General features: G+C 35.8%; 1 long non-coding RNA gene across 1 annotated transcript in view; it reads left to right on the plus strand.

Moving 5' to 3' along the window:
• The window catches only part of LOC138708639 (uncharacterized), a 1,278,266-nt gene that overhangs the window by 1,068,163 nt on the left and 189,567 nt on the right, over positions 1-20,536 (plus strand). The gene's annotated exons all lie outside the window — the stretch shown is intronic.

Consider the following 20,536-nt stretch of genomic DNA (forward strand, 5'->3'; position numbering starts at 1 on the left):
CTAAAGAAAGAAAAAGAAAACAAGCAATAACATAAGCTGGTAATGAAATAAAAATGGATGGAATAAGAAAAAATAAAATATAACACTACTACAGAGTTTGGACAACTCTTGTCTTACATTTGAAGGGTTCAGAGCCATAATGGGCCAAGCGCCATTTATTAAAAACGGAGAAAGCAAGGGTTAAAGTAAAGTGAATACCATTGTTTGATGAAGATTGACATATTATTTAGTTTTAATGTGTGTACTTTAGATTACTGGCTATATGTTTCCATTGAATTATGGTAATAACTTCATTTTAACCCTTGTTTTCTGCGGTTTTAGTAAATGGCGCTTGGCCCACTATGGTTCTGAACCCTTCATGTTGTCTTACTTCTTGAGCAAGAGAAATTCGTCATTCGGCCACACGAGCAAGGAGAAAAAGCGAGGAAACGAAGATGAAAACTAATGTAGAGAATGAACGAAAAAGGATTATGGAAAGGGATCAGGAATATTTAATGTAAAGGAAAAGGAAATGAGGAAATAGTAAAAAACTGATAAGGGAAGAAACAATTTTTTTCTGTCTGATAGCGGGTACATGACTATTCGTAATTCGCTTATATGAAGTCAGTTGTGTAGAACAACAATTCATCGACAGAGTCGTTTCCCCGGAAGCGTCATAGGAGGCTCGTCTACGCTAGACCCGCTATGAGATAATAATGTAGATTTGTTGGGATGCCACAGAGGAACCGAAGTTCACGGAGAAAACCCGTGTGTTACCTGGACCACGGCCCTGCCCAACAGAAATCATAAATCGGGGGTACACAGGGAATCGAACTAACTCCACAGGAATATGAGCCCAAGGTAATGTCCTGCAATGTTCGAACATTAGAGAAGCAGCAAATAAATTATAAATACGTCTTATTTCTTATGAAAATCTAATCGCAATATCTGTGCTAGAATCATTAAGCGATTAACCATGAAGAGATGGAGGAAGCGAATATTTTTATAACAAGATGGAACAAACACGACACACTGCCTCCTGCAGAGCGAATATAAACGTTTTGCTATACTCGACAAACTTGAACCGAACATAGCGCCTGTAATGCGCGACGCTAGTCCAGAACTGTAGCCCCTGGACCGACATTGTGCGTGCGTGTGTGTGTGATACCTACCCACTTCATTTGCGTCATTACTGTTCCGCATACTGCGAATAGATGGCAGGACTGTGATCCATTTTCACGTTGCACACCACTTCGGCGGGCCACGTTATGCATCAAGTGTATTTGTTAAGAGTTATTTCGTGTATTAGATGAGTGTATGTGTATGTTCGTGTAAGTTTATTGCGAGAAATGGGCGAGGATGATGATGAAGGTGACGAAGGAAGAAGGGCAAATCCGGTGTCGGTACGTAGCCTACTCCTGTCGAATAGCATCAAGGGGGCCGCCACGCTTAACGTCCCCATTCGACGGACGAATCACTATCAACAGTAACATATGCCTTCTCTTCATATCCACTGCGGAGAAATTTGGGATATGTTATTGGTGTACAATACATATAGTGATTGGAAGTTGTGCACTGCCATCTCTCCTAAACCCGAGGTAAAAATTTTACATGAAAATTAATATCACATGAAGGAGTTTTTGTTTTGCAAAATGTAATTTAAATAATTTTCTGAATGCTTTCTTACATACTTTCTATAATTATTAGTTATTAATAAACATTCTTGGTGTTCTCTGTTTTTATTTCATTGTACTATTGAAATATGTAATTGTCATTCAATATGTTAAAAAGTATAGGGGACGAAATTTAGACCGCTTCATTGAAATGTAAAAAAAAATTCATACTTTCATTCTTCATGTTTTATATTCAATTTGATTCCAAATTTATGAATTTCGAATTCTGTGTCTTGTAGTTAAATTTTGAAACTTCTTAATTAGATTAGTTTAAAGTCTTCAACTTCAATGTTATATGAATGGTGACACAAAACTAAATGGGGGACGATAAATAGGCACCCTACCTTATTGGTGCACAATTTAGTGATTGGAAGTTGTGCACTGCCATCTCTCCTAGTCCCGAGGTAGAAATTTTAGATGAAAATTTCTGATCCTACAGGGAATCGAACCCGGCTAGTCTGGAGGCAGATGCGCTACCACAGAACCGGCAGACTGTAGAAATTTCTGTAAAAAGTATTATAAATATGTATTTTAGTACTTATTTATTGAACCTGGTAGAGATATGGGCCGTCAGGCCTTCTCTGCCCCTCTACCAGGAGATTCCAACTATAATATAAAGAATAAAATTACAATTAGCACTAAATTTACAATTACAATTACAAATAAAATTACAATTAGTGTCAAATTTACAATTACAATAAAAATCAAAGTACGAAAAGATTACATGACTAATTAAAGCTAGATAATTTATCATATAAATACAAAGAATATTTTATATTTACTGAATTACAAATTAAACCTAGAATAACAAAATTGTATAGTGATGAAATTACTGGATATTGAAAAATTTTGTGATATATTAAGGAAACTATTTACAAGAAACCAATTACTGACTAAGTGCCTAGTAAGTTTGCGTTTGAATTCAATTTTATTTCGACAGTCCCTGATGCTAGCAGGTAGCGAATTCCAGAGTCTTGACAGGGCAATTGTGAAAGAGGATGAGTATGAGGAGGTGCGATGGGATGGTATTGTTAGTATTGTTTCATGGCGAGAGCGTGTGTTCAGATTGTGGTGGGAAGAAAGGTAAGTGAAGCGGGACGACAGGTACGAAGGAATAGAAGAGTTCAAGATTTCGAAGACAAAGAGAAGTGAATGTAAATTTATTTTCTTATATAGTTTAAGCCAACCTATTGCTTCCAGGGATGGAGTTATTTGATCATATTTACGAACATTGCTTATAAAACGTACACACAAATTATGAGCACGTTGAAGTTTCGTTTTGTTGTCGCTGGAGAGGTCACTCAGTAAAATATCAGCATAGTCAAAATAGGCAATAGGGAACAAGAAGGAAAATAATGAAAGAAGGAAATAATGAAGGAAGCAATTTAGTGTTATTTAACAACGCTGTATCAATAATTATTAGGTTATTTAGCTTGGATGGGATTGGTAAAATTGATATATCACGGGCTGAGACAGAAATTCTCTTCACAGTTAGCGGAAAATCTCGGAAACAAACCCCACCAGATTATCAGTCCAGGCGGGAATCGATCAGCAGACTAACACAGAACGTGAGCTAAGCGGATGGCTTACCAAGCTACTAAAAACAAAATTAAATGGAAAATAGAAACAAGGTAGAAAGGCCGCAACGAGGAGTACTTGGAATTCTGAGAACTTGTATGTGGTGTCTTGGGATTTGCGCAACTCTATTACAAACACAGTGATAAAGAGACCTGGGATCAGGCTGAAGTAGTGAGACCAAGACTGGAACAGTAGAATGTATAGTCTCATACATTACGTAGTGCACCAAAGTTATAATCTAAGTTGTTATCTTTGCTACTCAGCTTTCAAATTAGCGGTCGGCTGCCCATTACCTCAACTTGTTCTATTCATCACAGGTGACAACTCTGGAATTGCGCTATCAAGTAGGCCTACAATGTGGCAGTTAAGGGAAAAACACTCTTAAATTATCTGTAGTTGCCTATTATATCCTCTGGAAATTTCTTCTCCACTTTGAAGAATTGAAACATATAGAACAGACCTGCACAAACAGCGCTCAACCAGCGCGCGCGCTCCTTCGGAGCGGGAGAGCCGAGTTTACCGCTCGCCGAAACGGAGAGGAAGATACGTCAGAATGACATAGACTTGCTATAAGCAGACGACAGAGAAACGACCACACAGTTATCTAGTGGAGTGCAATGTGTAGGTCTATTCTCAGTAACTGTTTCACGTTGCTTACCTACTGCTACAATACAACATGGAGGAATCTAAAAGACGGAACATAACATTTAACATTTCACGATTTACAGCTCGAAGTTATTGATCTTCAATGTGACCTAAGAGCTAAAGATCGTTTAAATAATACTACTAGCCTGGTTGAGTTTTACAAGACTAAACATTATCAATAATATCTACGACTACCCAGGCTGGCTGTGAAAATGATTGCTATGTTTGGCTCAACATTTATATTTGCGAGCAACTGTTTTCTATAATCAACTTTAATGAAGGCAGACATCGAACATCTGTAACTGATGTTTCATTACGATCAGTAGGCTACTGTTCCTTTCAGCTGCCAACAGCATAAAACCTCGTTTTGATGTACTGATAAATAAAAATATAACAAAATTTTATTTTACATTTAAGTAGCTATAGAATTTCTATTATTTCTGTAAAATAAATATTTCTTTATTAATTAATAATAGTCCAAGATAGTTCTGCAAACACTGAACGGGAATTCATTTCATAAGCACTCGTAATAGTACTTCCTTTTGTGTATATTTTGTACGAGATCCACCCTTTCTCCCAGTCCACCCTTATACAGAGCGCAGCTAATATCTGCATTCCTCTCATGAGCTGTGAGCCGGCTCGGAGAGCGCAAACCTTGTGCTGGCCTGATATAGAACGTTCGCTGAAATTATTATTTCCAGTATATTTCATGTGTTAGAGCTGCTACCGACTGCATTATTGAGTCAGAGTTTTGTTTCTGACAGAAGAGTGAGTATTTGTCTAATGGTTGAGTGCGCCTTTGTATTTTTCACTGCATTACTTTAAATGGTGACCTTTCTTTAAGTTGACCATGTCAACTGACCTTTCGCCATGATCCCTATGAGTACTAGTTATAGCTTGTCAGTAATTAACTTCTTCATTCTACCAATTATTCACCATTTTTCTTATGAATATTTTTCCCTTGAAGTCACATAATTCCCTCTGCTGGTGTTCTCTATCTCCTTTACTCCTTATGCCACAGCTCTGCCAAACAAATTAACAACATCAAAACAACTAACATGTACCATTCGAGCACCATAATGCTATATTGGAGTTAAATCGCTCGCTTGAACTCGATCGAATGTCGCACGCTCGAGTGAGATAATCTCAGTCGTGATACGCTCGTAATAAATAGAAGCACAGTACAAGGTCATCTCACCTATATGTCTTACCTTGTATGGAAGGAAACAGATAAGGTACCGATATGTTTTGCTCACACTATAAAAATAAGGCTTTATTTTCTGCGTTTATGACAAACGTCTAATGGAACGTACCAAAATAATAACATGAAGTTATAAATAAAATAGTATGAAAAACTTCGATATACAGTTATTATTCCTAATCAATAATTATTCAATATTTGATTTATCACATATATAACATGATAGGTCCATACATAGTGCTCCGCCTATATACTGCGACAATGTAGAAACGTTTTACAAAATATTATTATATAGCAGTAAATTAATAACAATATTAGTACAGAGATAACGTCACGGAAATATAATAAAACGAATAATCACGCTGCACAACTGTTACAGACGCAAAGATTGATACACTAATTATTATTAGAGATTATTATTATTATTACTAGAAAACTTGATACATTTCTTGCATTATCGTGATTGTGTTCTCCGTTTATGATAATTACATTAACATCCAATAACATCTATCAGATATGGAAAAAAAAATCACTCCTGTGTGAAGGGGGGGGGACATTTACCTACAACATTTATATTACATTTTAAAGCAAGTTTTGTAGTTGTGCTATGGCGAGATTAGTTGAACATTGCAAAGTTTGAAATGATAAACATCTATTATGTTACTACACAGTTCATCACTGTAACAAGAACGAATGTCTAACGCTCGGCTTATACCGTTCGAGGATTTATCGCTCGCGACAATTTTACCCATCATGCATGTGCGCTACCTATCGGATTATGCTATGAAATACTTGGCGCTCGAGCGAAAAATTCCGATGCAGACCTCTGTCCAGCACCAATCCTGAACAATTACAGCCAGTGCCAGCGTTTATGGCGCATGTCCTTGAGTAAAAAGCCAGTCAGTGAGCACTTGTCAGTGCAGCTGGGAACGATACCACCCAAATACACGTCACGTCAGCAATCTTTACACTGCGTCCAAGGCAAGACAGTCGCACTTCGCGTTTCTGGAGTGTGTCTTTGAGTATACTGTCCAGTCAGTGGCATCTGTTGCCACTTCGGCTGAGAGTGGTACCACTTCCTAAACAGAAGTCACGTCAGCAATCTACCAATCACACTTGTCACCTTTCTCGCCCACATTTTTCTGCAAAGATAAGATACTCGCTCTCAAGTTCTTATTACTTATTTCACACGCCAGAATCGGTGGCACTGATTGTCCTAGCTGATGCGAAACCTGTAAATTCTCTTTTAATAACCAGATTGTAGTATTGGATCAATATTTGTATCTTTGTGTCATTTTGTTCACATCTCTGTTGATCCTACGGTGTAACAAATGTCTAAATTCTGATAGGGAATGTGTTGAAGAATAGCGCAACAATTGCTGTACCTGTTCCAACAAATCTTTCCATGAAATTATGTTTTTTTTCTGTAAACGACCTGAGGGAAAATCACTTTTTGGATGGCCCTCGTAATTGCGGTCGAGTGATCAAAATTAGTTTAGGCACTTGTTATGACATTATTAACGTGGCGAAATAAAAAAAAATAACTTTTGTGCGAGATCGTGCGTATTTGCTTGGTTTCCGCACAAAACCAATCCGCGGAAAGTCTAAAATTCCACATTCAGTATTCCCAACCTAACACACAATTTCCCTCTTCTTACCGTTTAAGTGACATATTGATTTTACTGCTTCAGGCTTTTAACATATTATTTTTAGAGACGTTCAATATAGTAATAATTATAAATTGGAAACTTACCACTGCAATTTCACCTAAATTGCATTGTGAATTATTGTTTTTAAATATTTGCAAAAATTAAGTGAACTCTAAATCATAACATAACCTTACCGTTTGTTTTAAGTTCGCATTTATATACTGGGGGAGAAAAAGACAGACGTATATAACGGCCTGCTGGAGTATAGTAAACACAGAAAACATTTTAAAGCAACAATGTTGAAGATATGTATTTTTGTTTTGCAAGTTTGCCGTCATTGAACAGAAACTAAGATGGAGATTTCATTGAAATTAATTAGAAATTCCTCTTTCAGGTATGTAATAAAACGATCTTCGCACAAAATGATGTACGATACACGAGCGGAATGTATTCTTTCAATTCTCGGAAATTAAAAAAGCTCAACTACGTTTCGCTTTTTCAAACTTTTCCTCGAACATGAAAACTTCAACATACCGCTCTTGTAACGCATATTACTATTTCATCTGCCGCCATGGGAATGTTTGCTTGTAAGATGATTTTAACATACGGTGCGTTTCATCTTTTAAAAAATAGACGGTGTCGTAAATATTGAAACAAGAAAGCATTTGCAGAGATTTGGTAACTATAGTAACATTAAAAGAAATGCACGCAAATTTCCATTTCGACTGTATATTATGCCGAGGTATTTGTTTTCTCCAAATCTGTCGTTTTGAACAAAAGACAGTCGTAAATTCCTTGCACTAGAGATAACGCAAGTAATATCATATTCTCTCTTATCTTGAAGGCCTAATACCCATGTTTACTATCTCTTCGCAGAGCGCTTCGTTTTTGTTACTGATGTGCTTCTGTTTGTGCAGTGGCTTATTTATCGCTGGTCTTGTGGGAGGAATGTAGCTACGGCTCTTGGATATTAAATTACAGAGATTTTAAGCAGGCAGTTTTCAAATATGCCTTTGATATTTCGGGTAAATGGACCGTGTAAAGGCGAATTTATAAATTTCTTGCTGTTATATAGGCTCTTCACTGGTAATTTCGTATCAGACGTAGTAAGGAGGTGTACTGCAATTCTGAAAAAAACTCGTTGAAATATTCACTCGATTACATAGTTATAAATACGGAAAATAATTATTTTTGGATTAATGTCTATCTTCATGCTTAAAGTGGCTCTTTGTATTTGTTGAACGAATGTATATATAATAATGTACGTACAAAGTCATCTCGAAACTATATTTAAATTATCTATTGCAACAGTGCCTATGAATAATCCACTTTAGCTTCAAGTATTTTTATCCATAATCCCACGCGAACGTTTCCCACTCAGTGAACGAGCTCATTCACGCTAGATTAACCAATGAGAATCTGATGATACTGATGCTGAAAATTAAAAAGTGATGTTTTTTTTTTCCTCTATGTTCATGTGTTTTTTTTTTGTACCGTCTCTGCTTCGATGTGCCAGCATTCAGACAGATGGTGTTTAGGTAAAACAACTTAACCATAATTTCTCTAAATTTGTTTTTTATTGTAATTAGTTAAAATTTACTTACATATACATAAATTATGTTTACATTCCTTCATGTTAGTTAAATAGGCTTAATAATGGTAATATATTAAAATTCAATTAAGCTTACAGCTGTTTCTGAAAAATATTTCTTTTGTGGGATAAGTCCTTCCTTCCAAACACCATCGAAACGATTACGTCAGACTCACAGTCTCAACATTCAATAATAATTATTATTATTTGTAATATTGGGCAATTAATTAGTAATATTTAAAAATAGTTTACAATAAAATTAAACATATTCAAAAACTGTAGATAAGCAATGATAAGGATATGTTTGAACTGCCTGTCATATCGTTTTTAACACATTTTAACGATTGCTTAAACTAGATAATTTTAAGTGTTCATCATGTGTTATCGTTTCGATGTGACCTGAGGATGCAATATTCATGGCGAAAACGTATGTCAGCTTTTATGTACCATTTCATGTACTGTAATACCCTAATGGTTTAAGGGGAATTGGACGTTATCGCATGCAAAGTAATGGTAAAAATAGCCTATCTTCAAGCGGTCAGAATTGTAATACTATTTATCACAGCTCTTTCATTTTTTAGTGATATATGTATACACATTAAGCTTTAAAATGAAAGAAGAATGGTAAATCTTACCCTTAAATTAATTTTTGAATTTAATCATATTTTTTATGTAAATTCACTACATACCTGTGATTAGGTACACTCTATTCACTTATCATAGCACACATTGAATTAAAATTTTGGCCACTTACTGCCAATAGATACTAAAACATACCCTACTAAAATTATTAAAATATCTGTAATATTATGGGCATACGGCTTATACTAATCTTCAATTCCCTTTTAATTTATTGACGGTGATGATTGCTATAAGCCCTATGCCCATAATATTATAGATACATGAATAATTTTAGTAGGATATGTTTTAGTATCTATTAGCAGTAAGTGGTCAAATTTTCAATTCAATATGTGCTATAATAAGTGAATAGAATGTACCTAATCACAGACATGTAGTGGATTTATAAAAAAAATGTGCTTAATTAAAACAATTAATTTAAGGATAAAGATTTACTCTAGAGTAACCATTCTTTTTCATTTCAAAGCTTAATGTGTATACATATATCACTAAAAAAATGAAAGAGCTGTGATAAATAATATTATATTTATGACTACTTGAAGAGAGGCTATTTTTACCAATATTTTGCATGCGATAATGACTAATTCCCCTTAAAGCATGATTATTGATAAATAATGAGACGGAAATAAACCCGTATATATTTGATACTTATAGTATACTTATCGAACCCAACATGCCTTTGAAAAATGCCTTTGAAAATAATAAGAGTTCAAAATATAGTATTGTTATAATTTAATTTCGTTCTTTATACACATGTTTGCTGTCATTAAATAATTATTTTTCGACTTCCAGTCTCGAAATAATTATCATGACAACAAACATTTAGCTAAATTAAATTATCTCAAAACTACCAGCACTGATTGTATAATAAAATATAAATTTCTCTTGTTTGGAAGCACAATTGTGTTGACAGAGATTAATCTGGCACACAATATTTTGGAGAGACACAGATTATAGCATTTCGGTCAATACTTTATCTCTTATGTGAATATAGAGGTTGGAAGTGGAATACTCCTGCAGATTTTCGAAGCAAATAGCTCATGGTGTATGTAACAAAAAAGTGTAATACCATAATGATGAAAAGTTCATAGTTTTCTTAGAAAAAATATTTTTCCCACATGTTTAACATCTTCTTAATCGGTTACTATTGAGAATAGAATCGTGATTTTTATTCACATCGATAGAAAATCTAACAAAGAATCATTTATCCTTCTGGGGCATTTCAATAGCCTGAAGTATTTTCGTCTGAATTTAATTCAAAAATCACTAATTTCAAGCCACTGAACGATGTGAGCTTATTGCAACGTCGTAGCGATAGAGGGAGGCTCGCATACAAAGACAGACCTGAGTTCATTGACCTCTTACAAATGTACAGACCGATTATTTAGTCCTGGCAGCTCAGTAACGCGAAATAGGGGAAGTAATAGGAGTAGTGGGGAGAGTTTCGGAATAGAAATAGGAGCAAGCCGTCAGTAAAGAAATGCAGTACAGCTTGGCTGTACTGGAAAAACAATGCTCTAGGTACCGCATGTGTGACATCCGCTCTGAACGCAAGCGACAGACTAACCTGAACACCCCTTGGCGTAACTTAATGGACTCGCCTGACCCAGGCGCACATTGTCAGTGACTGTCAGGACTAAATAATCGTACTGTAATACGAGAATAAAGACGACTGTTTTAGCAGCGATGTTTCCGGACTGCTGAAACTTTCAACTTAATTTTCTAATTAACCGTGCATTTAATCAAGAAACGTAATAAACGTTTGTGCGAGATCGTGCGTATTTGCTTGCTTTCCTCACAAAACCAATATGCGGTAAGTGTGAAATACCACATTCAATATTCCCAACGTAACACACATAACAATTTCCCTCTTCTTACAGCTTACACGCGACATTCATTTTACTGCTTTAGGCTTTTATCATATGATTTTTAGAGACGTTTAACATAGTAATAATTATAAATTGGAAACTTACCACTGCAATTTCACCTAAATTGCACTGTTAATTATTGTTTTTAAATATTTTCAAAAATTAAATAAACTCTACGACTCCACTAAAGTTACTGCATTCGTGATGCAAGTTACATTAAATAAGCCGTGAAAAAATCAACAAGATTCCAGATGCCGATGTTATTACTGCAATATGTTATATAAATAATATTGTTAATATATTAAAATGAAAAATAAATCATTACATAAACTTACCGTATGTTTTAAGTTCGCATTTATAGACTGGGGGAAAAAAAGACAGACGTATATCACGGCCTGCTGGAGTATAGTAAACACAGAACAATTTAAAGCAACAATGTTGAAGATAGATATTTTTGTTTTGAAAATTTGCCGTCGTTGAACAGAAACCAAGATGGAGATTTCATCACAACTGATTAGAAATTCTTCTTTCAGGTATGTAATGAACGATCTTCGCACAAAATAATGTACGATACACAAGAGGTATGTATTCTTTCATTTCTCGGAAATTAAAAAAACTCAACTACGTTTCGCTTTTTCAATCTTTTCCTCGAACATGAAAACATCAACATACCGCTCTTGTAACGCATATTACTATTTATATTCCTTTAAGTGTACTCTATCATCCCTTTTAATCTGCATGGTTATTTCACTTCCATCCTGTATAAAAGTGAGATCTACAGTCAACTTTTCATTAATAGTCATTTATATATTTGCCAAAGAGGGCTTATTATTTTGTCCACAATTACATTCAGTGTGCTTTCTTTGTGAATAATTAATTCACAGACGCAGATTATGAAATCATTTGTACAGTGGTTTTAACACAGAAACAACAGAACAAAAATGATTACCTGATTTTGTGTGCACAAATAAGCTATTCCGTGATAAAAAATGTTCATTTTATTAGTTAATAAATTATCCAGTAGTTTATCAACAGTAATCTCACTAGAGGTTTTGATTTATCTAGAGAAAATCAAAACTCGAGTGGGATTTAATTGACTATTACACGATTAGAAGAAAGTATATAAAGATTATAAGTAACAAAGTACTCCAATATAATAAAATGTTAATTGACTTACGAAAATAAACCTGTCTTCAAATGTATTATTGCACCATTACGCTATATGGCAGTTGTGCCAACTATGGAAACTTCATTGAACTCTGTAGACGGTTACTAGTCAAGAAGGCTTTGTTGATTCAGTTTCATTTTTATTAAGACAGTTGCATTCCACTTCAATTATCCGAATCCCGGTAATCAACGTCACTTGACAGATGATTTTCAATAAATCTTAATATTAAACAATCTCTGATACGTGACTATCCATAATATCATATAGCAGAAGCTATAACATAACCTAACTAATGTACTGTACACAAGTGTTAGAAAAGTTTTAATTAACGACGACGACATAAAAAATAAACATGAATAATTTTAAAAGGAATAATTATTGAATGTACAATTTTCAAATTTGAATGTGGTTGGTGGTTCAATTGATATTATATTGGACGTGTGCGTAATAGAAGTGGAACTCGTTGATTTAGGCCTACATGGTGTATTCAACTTATTCAGGATTTCAGAATGAATAATTTTAAAAGGAATAATTATTAAATGTACAATTTTCAAATTTTAATGTGGTTGGTAGTTCAATTGATGTTATATTGGACGTGTGCGTAATAGAAGTGGAACTCGTTGATTTAGGCCTACATGGTGTATTCAACCTATTCAGGATTTCCGAATGGTGCTCTTCATTTATTTGTAAATCGGATTTCAGAAGATGCATAGATATGATCAGTGATTTTTATTAATTATTGTTCTTGAATGCCAATGCGAGTCATATTTGAAACTGCTGTGCATGGACTGGAGTGGTTTGTAATTTTATATATATATTTTTTTGACGTCCAGACCAGCGCAGTTTCAAATGTTGGCAAAGAAAGAAACAAATGCTAGGGACGCGATAAAATTAAACAAATGCTAGGGACGCGATAAAATTAAACAAATGCTAGGGACGCGATAAAATTGTGCGATAAGCAGCCATGATTGGTTGAAATACGTCCTTTCGTACCGTTTTATTGGTCAAAAGTAGTATGACGTAGTAAGAGTGTAATAGTCTGTATAATTTACAAAATCATAAAATAAGGTGCTTAGTTTGGATTAATTACGAACTATGGATGAAAGATAATGACGTAATATATCACAACTACATTAATGCTTTTCAAGTCTCTGGTAATTATAGTGTGCGAAGGATAAATGCTAAAAGAAGAATTCAAGTGCAAACAATGCGATTCCTCACACTGCTGGCAGACTGTAGAGAAAAAGAATACGGACAAATAAGAGAAGAAATATGCACGTTGAAGATATTAAAGCTATGATAGGGAAGTAGTTTTCCAGCGCACTTAATACATGCCATGCAACGACTTTATCACAATTCAAATGCAGTTGTAATAACATTACAGTTAGAAATACAAAGAAAGCAAGAAGTTAAGTTAGAATGAAATATCTCTCCACGCTGTTGAACATGAGAAAAGAAGTGCATTTCTGTTATCGAATTCTTTATACAGGCGATCAGTGCTTTCGCGGAATAGTGAAGTGACTATAGAAGTGTACTTATTTCACTGCAGTTCTTTATACAGGTGGATTCACACAATAGCGAAATGAACTTCAGAATTCTAGCTTATTTCTGATTCATGAAACACGAAATGTACAGTATGAATCTACTGAAAAGAGAACAAAAATTGTTAAAATCCTTTCTAAAACTAATAATAGTCAGTATTTACATTCTGTGTTCGTTTTGAGCGACCACAGCTATTTCTTACACATACACGTATCATGGGGATAAAATCTGATTGAAATGGCGAAATTTTGGGCGAGTGTAATTGATCTTGTACCAGACTTTCATTTTATAATAACTTAAATACATTGATCTGTTTTCCCGCAAATTTATAACTATATTTGATTTTTTATTTGGCTAGCAAAGTGAGTACAAATTAAATTTATAAAACAAAAATTTTTCTAACCACTATCGTAAGAGCTACACTCATGTACGGTATGATCTTAGCCAATAATATAACATAAAATTTACAAAGACAGTTTACTAAATACAGTAATTAACTTAGTCAAACCGTCCTCCGAGTTACCTCTTTGGTAGCGTGTCTGCCTCCAGACTAGCCGGCCCGGCGGAGTCAGACATTTTTCATGTAAAATATCTATGTACCTCGGGACTAGGAGAGATGGCGGTGCACAACTTCTAATCACTAGATTGTGCACCAATATGCCTGGGTTAAATCCCAAATCTCTCCGTAGTGTATATGAAGAGAAGGCACATGTCACTGTTGATAGTGATTCGTCCGTCGGATGGGGACGTTAAGCCTGGCGGCCCCCTTGGTGGTATTCGACAGGAGTAGGGTACGTGCCGGCACCGGGTTTCCCCCTCTCCCTTCCTCATCCTCATCGTCATCACTCATTCCAGACACTACACTTACACGAACACTTACACATACACTCACCCTAGTACACGACATAACTCTCCACAGATACACATCATGTACAGTGTGACTGGTGTACAACTAGGTGTGCGGAACCCGAATCACGCAAGTGAAGTGGGTGGGCATTGGATATACACACACACACACACACACACTTATTCAAACTGATAAATAAAACACAAGAGAAAAAGAAAAAGGAGAAAAAGAAAAAGGGAGAAAAACACATTTAATATGAATTGACAATCAGTCAGAAGTCAATGATATTCAATAAAAACATGAATATAGTCGACAGAAATATGAAGATAAAAAATACACACATTTGTTAGTATTATATATCAGGAATAATTTTATAGATTTCTTTTTTTAAAAGGTTCAAATTTGGAAAATGGTTTATAAGTTTATTATAAAGTCTTGGACCGAAACTAACACCATGTTTAATTACTGTACTTGTATGACATTTAGGTTCAATTAAGGTCAAAGTAGATTTTTGTCTTCAATTATGTTATTCATGTCGATTACATAATTATGATAATCATGGTTCAAGTTTCCCTTTCATTTATACACTTAGACTACATTTGTAACACACAGACAAACCTGACAGAATCATTCATATTGCCAAGTATAAGTGAAATATCCCTTTGTTCATGTATAAAGATAAAAAAGAAAAATGGATTGCCCATGTTCAACATTATTCCGTTTTGATTTCGTTTTTAATAGACAAAACCACCATAGTGACTACCAAAGCCTCTGATAGAAAGGAGTGTGAACACATCAATTCCGAATCTCTCTCATCTAATGAAAGTTGCAGACGTTAGCGTACGATGTGCAGAAATTGAGAAGAACTATGAATGAAGCCGAGATCAGTTGAAAAAGTCAGTGGTGTAGTGCCAGATGTTCAGCACTGGAAATCAACAAATGAACTGACCATAAAATAGTATACTAATCGCCTCTTACTTCATTCGCAGTTTTCAATTAACTTTCAGTGGATACGAAAATACTACTAACACGCTATAGACATTTGAGTGGACAAAGTACAATTAATATTACAGAAAGAGAAAAATGTTGGACACAAGTTACATTTCGTAAGTTTCTGAACTTTGGTCCCTTTTCATAGATCGTGGACATTAGTGAATAGCCACAAGGAAGTAATATTAAATGTCGGTCACATTTATTTCCATCTCTGAATTTTATAAGTGAAGGTGATAAAATTATTATTGTAACTATTTTAATTTTCTTATATAAAAATTATTTCCTTTTTGCTAATATGTTTTCGCGGGATATCAGCCGAGTTAAGATTTTGGAATGCTCCAAGCTTTCGACTGCTATCTCTGCAGCCATCTTCAGGGAAGTGATGTCCGAACAGAAAGTCGAAAGGTAATATAGATGTTAGGCTGTCTCAGGTGAAACGGGATTGGTTGGCGGATCGGCCAATCCTGGGCCGGGAATTGTCATCTCTCGTAAGCTCCGCCCCTCCCGGGATTCCTGTGTGAAGTTTGGCGGGCAGCGAGCCCTGTTCCGCCGGTTGGAATCGGTTGCCGTCCTCGGTCCGTGATCTTCATGACCTTGATTGTAAGAGGGCCTAAGTTGGTCCAAGGCCGGTGTCCATGCCTGACTGAGCTGGAGTCCACTGTCTCTGTTAAAGTCTACTACATCGCGCCATAGTTATATCCGATATCAACAACTTGCCTGCAGAAATGGACCATCTTCGTAGAACACTACAACAAAACAACTACAGCCGGAGAGACATCAACAATGCCATCAAACAAGTTACCATGAGAAGTAACACAATAGACTTTGACAGCAAGCAAGAACCGACAAAGAAAGCTTTCATTCCATTCTGCGGGAGCGTGTCACACAAAATAAGCAGAATCCTCCAGAAGGTAAATATCAAAACCATCCATAAACCACAGAGCAAAATCCGGAGTCATCTACGTCAGGTTAAAGACAGTCAGGGCTTAAGGACACCAGGGATTTACAAGATTCCATGCGAGTGCGGCGAAGTATACATAGGGCAGACTGGCCGCACAATAGAAGACAGAATCAAAGAACATAAGAGGAACCCGCCAAACTTCACACAGGAATCCCGGGAGGGGCGGAGCTTACGAGAGATGACAATTTCCGGCCCCGGATTGGCCGATCCGCCAACCAATCCCGTTTCACCTGAGACAGCCTAACATCTATATTACCTTTCGACTTTCTGTTCGGACGTCACTTCCCTGAAGATGGCTGCAGAGATAGCAGTCGAAAGCTTGGAGCATTCCAAAATCTTAACTCGGCTGATATCCCGCGAAAACATATTAGCGAACCAACGCCGAGAAAGCCTCAAATCATACATTTCCTTTTTGGTTGGTAGATTTTCATATTCGAAAACAATTTACGTAAATGTTTATTAAACACAGTCGTTTATTGCAAACAATGAAAATATTTAATGGAAATGGAGCAGTATTTGATAATAAATTGTGAAAAAATGTGAATTGCAGCTGTTTTATTCTTCATAAATCTTATAGAACCTCTTTGAAAACTAGTCTGGCTCAGAAACCGTAACGAATACATATTTTTTGAAATGAAAATTCAGTACACATAGAATTGTAATACATCATTCAACTGAATCCCAGAGTGCAATACATGCATGAATTTAATGCATAAGGAATCAAAATGTAAATTACTCTAACATAGAATAAGAACGTACTAGCGCGGCCAATGTTGATATACGTTAATGAAGCTTGGGACATTCGTGTCAATACTAGGGTAAAGACACGTAATAAATTAAACATTTCAAGCAATTAATTTGTTAATTAAAATTTGCACCATATTAATACGTGTTATGATATATAACATTGAAAATGAAAGTCATGTACTTCATATACATACTAGGTTCAAAAATTTCCCGGAATTTGCTAGCATCATAGAAACAACGTACCTTAAACACTATTCTACAGCATTTCCTTCAAAATAGTTTCCTTCCGCAACAACACACTTTTGCCAACGCGTGTAGAGTTCCTGGAAGCAGGCCTGGAAGCCATTTTGTGAAACCCGTCTTAGTGCTCTCGTCGCGTTTGCGATAACCTCTTCAGCATTGAATCTCCGTCCTTTCAGATGACTTTTCAGACGGGGAAACAGAAAGTAATCAGGTGGTGAGAGATCAGGAGAGTATGGTGGGTGATCCAAAGCAGTTATGTTGTGCCTGGCAAGAAAATTCTTTACAATAATTGCGCGATGAGCAGGTGCATTGTCATGCATAAGGAACCAGTTGTTTTCTACCCACTTTTCTGGACGTTTCCTTCTCACTGCGTCCCAGAGGCGACGGAGGGTTTCTACGTACAATTCTTTCGTTACAGTACGACCTTCTGGAATGAACTCATGGTGCATGAGACCCTGAGAGTCGAAGAAAACTTCCAACATAACTTTGCTTTAAATGAGCTTAAATGCGACAGGCTCATGTTAGTAGATTTACTGGCATGAAAAAGAACTCCTGCGGGACAAAATTCCGGCACATCCGGCGATGCTGATATAACCTCTGCAGTTGCGAGCGTCGTTAAATAAAACATAACATTTAAAATAACTTTGCCTTTGGAAGTGTGCCTAGGAAATTTTTGCTTCCGAGGAGATGTTTTCGATTTCCACTCAGATGACTGTCGTTTAGGGACTGGGTCGTACAAGTAGCACCAGTTTCATTTTGTTTAAGAAATCACCATCTTCATCAGCCATACTGATCATGTCCCCAGCAAAACACAGAACTTGATGTTTGTACTTTGCTCTGTGGACATAATTACAAAATGCGACGAACAAACGAAACACTATGATAAACAATTGCCTACAACTCAAAACCAATAATTGCCATTATCAACAAACTTTAAGGAAATGACATCATGAATGTTACCAACAAAACAAATGTATAATATCCCTTGTTATATATTAATACGAAAAATGGTAGTAAAATTCCGGGAACTTTTTGAACCTAGTAGTATAATTCAGTATTATCACATAACGTTTCGAATGACAGATGTAATGGAAAGCAGCCCTTAAAGACAAACAATAAAAGATATAATGAAAATGTAACGGTATCCTAGGACAGAAGTGCTGTTGAGAGGAACGAGATCTGTCTGTACTAACCCCACCATGGAGCCTCCAGTGTACTGTAGGAGCCTACTATGTTACATCATGGGAGGACATAGATCACAGTAGGTTATGGCTTCAGTGACGAACTGTTTACTTCACAAGTTCAAAATATTTTTCATTTATTATTTACTTATTTACTTACTTACTTACTGTCCTTTAAGGAACTTGGAGGTTCATTCCCGCTCTCACAAAAGCCCGTCATTGGTCCCTATCCTGAGAAAGATTAATCCAGTCCCTATCATCATATCCCACCTCCCTCAAATCCATTTTAATTTTATCCTCCCATCTACGTCTCAGCCTCCCCAAAGGTCTTTTTCCCTCCGGCCTCTAGAGAGTATTCTGCATTTCTGGATTCGCCCATACGTGCTACATTTCCTGCCCATCTCAAACGTCTGGATCTAAGTTCCTAATTATGTCAGGTGAAGAATACAATGCGTGCAGTTCTGTGTTGTGTAACTTTCTCCATTCTCCTGTAACTTCATCCCTCTTAGCCCCAAATATTTTCCTAAGCACCTTATTCTCAAATACCCTTAACCTATGTTCCTCTGCCAAAGTGAGAGTCCACGTTTCACAACCATTAAAAACAACTGGTAATATAACAGTTTTATAAATTCTAACGTTCAGATTTTTGGAAGCAGACTGGATGATATAAGCTTCTCAACCGAATAATAACAGGCATTTCCCATATTTATTATGAGGTTAATTTCCTCCCGAGTATCATTTGTATTTGTTACTGTTGCTCCCAGGTATTTGAATTTTTCCACCTCTTCAAAAGATAAATTTCCAATTTTTATATTTCCATTTCGTACAATATTCTCGTCACGAGACATAATCATATACTTTGTCTTTCCGGGATTTACATCCAAAACTATTTCTTTAATTGGTTCCAGTAAAATTCCCGTTTTTCCCTAATCGTCTGTGGATTTTCTCCTAACATATTTAAGTCATCCGCATAGACAAGCAACTGATGTAACCCGTTCAATTCCAAACCCTCTCAGTTATTCTAGACTTTCCTAATGGCATACCAAAGAGTTTGTAATACTTACTAGAGACACATACCCGTGAGTGGCAGGCAAGGAAAATGTCACAAATTGAATCGGCTAGAATCCGCCATTAAAGGGAGAGTTTGCGGCGCGAAATTCGGAAACCGTACCACAATGCATTGATGTAACCTGGTGATAGACACTGTTTTAAACATCTTTTATCAAGGATGGGTCGTGATGAAATAAAGATGAATGGAGGAGGGGCGTTGTATTTATTGAAGTATTATATGATTCATCTTTGGCGATATTATAAAATCAATTCAATTACCCATATAAGTATATACTCGGGATAAGTAAGTGAAATATTGAATAATGACAATGCCAACATGAATTTTTAGTATTACCAGTATTGTTTAAGGCCACAATAATAGATATCTACTGTAATATTTAAAATAACCTATATTTTAGTCCTTTCATGCAAGGGAAGAGAAAGATATATGGTGCTTAGAAAATGTTGTGGTGAAATATGAGATCATCAAAATTCTGGAGACTTGATTTAAAACATAACAAGAATAAATTTTTATCATTAAACAATTTATTAATTGTATAGCTGTCAGTACAGGCTTTTTTATGCAGTAGTAGTAATAGGTCTAGTAGTATTGATATAATAGAGGTCTAGTAGTAGTGGTAATAGTAGGCCTAGTAGTAGTGGTAATAATAGGCCTAGTATTGGTGATATTAGTAGGGCTATTACTAGTGGTAAGAGTAGGCCTAGTATTGGTGGTATTAGTAGGGCTAGTATTGATGATATTAATAGGCCTAGTAGTAGTGGTAATAGTAGGCCTAGTATTGGTGATATTAGTAGGCCTATTAGTAGTGGTAAGAGTAAGACTAGTGTGGATGGTATTAGGAGGCCTAGTATTAGTGATATTAGTAGGCCTAGTAGTAGTGGTAACAGTAGGCCTAGTATTGGTGATATTAGTAGGCCTATTAGTAGTGGTAAGAGTAAGCCTAGTATGGATGGTATTAG

This window comes from Periplaneta americana, chromosome 11, assembly GCF_040183065.1.
Source record: "Periplaneta americana isolate PAMFEO1 chromosome 11, P.americana_PAMFEO1_priV1, whole genome shotgun sequence".
NCBI lineage: Eukaryota > Metazoa > Arthropoda > Insecta > Blattodea > Blattidae > Periplaneta > Periplaneta americana.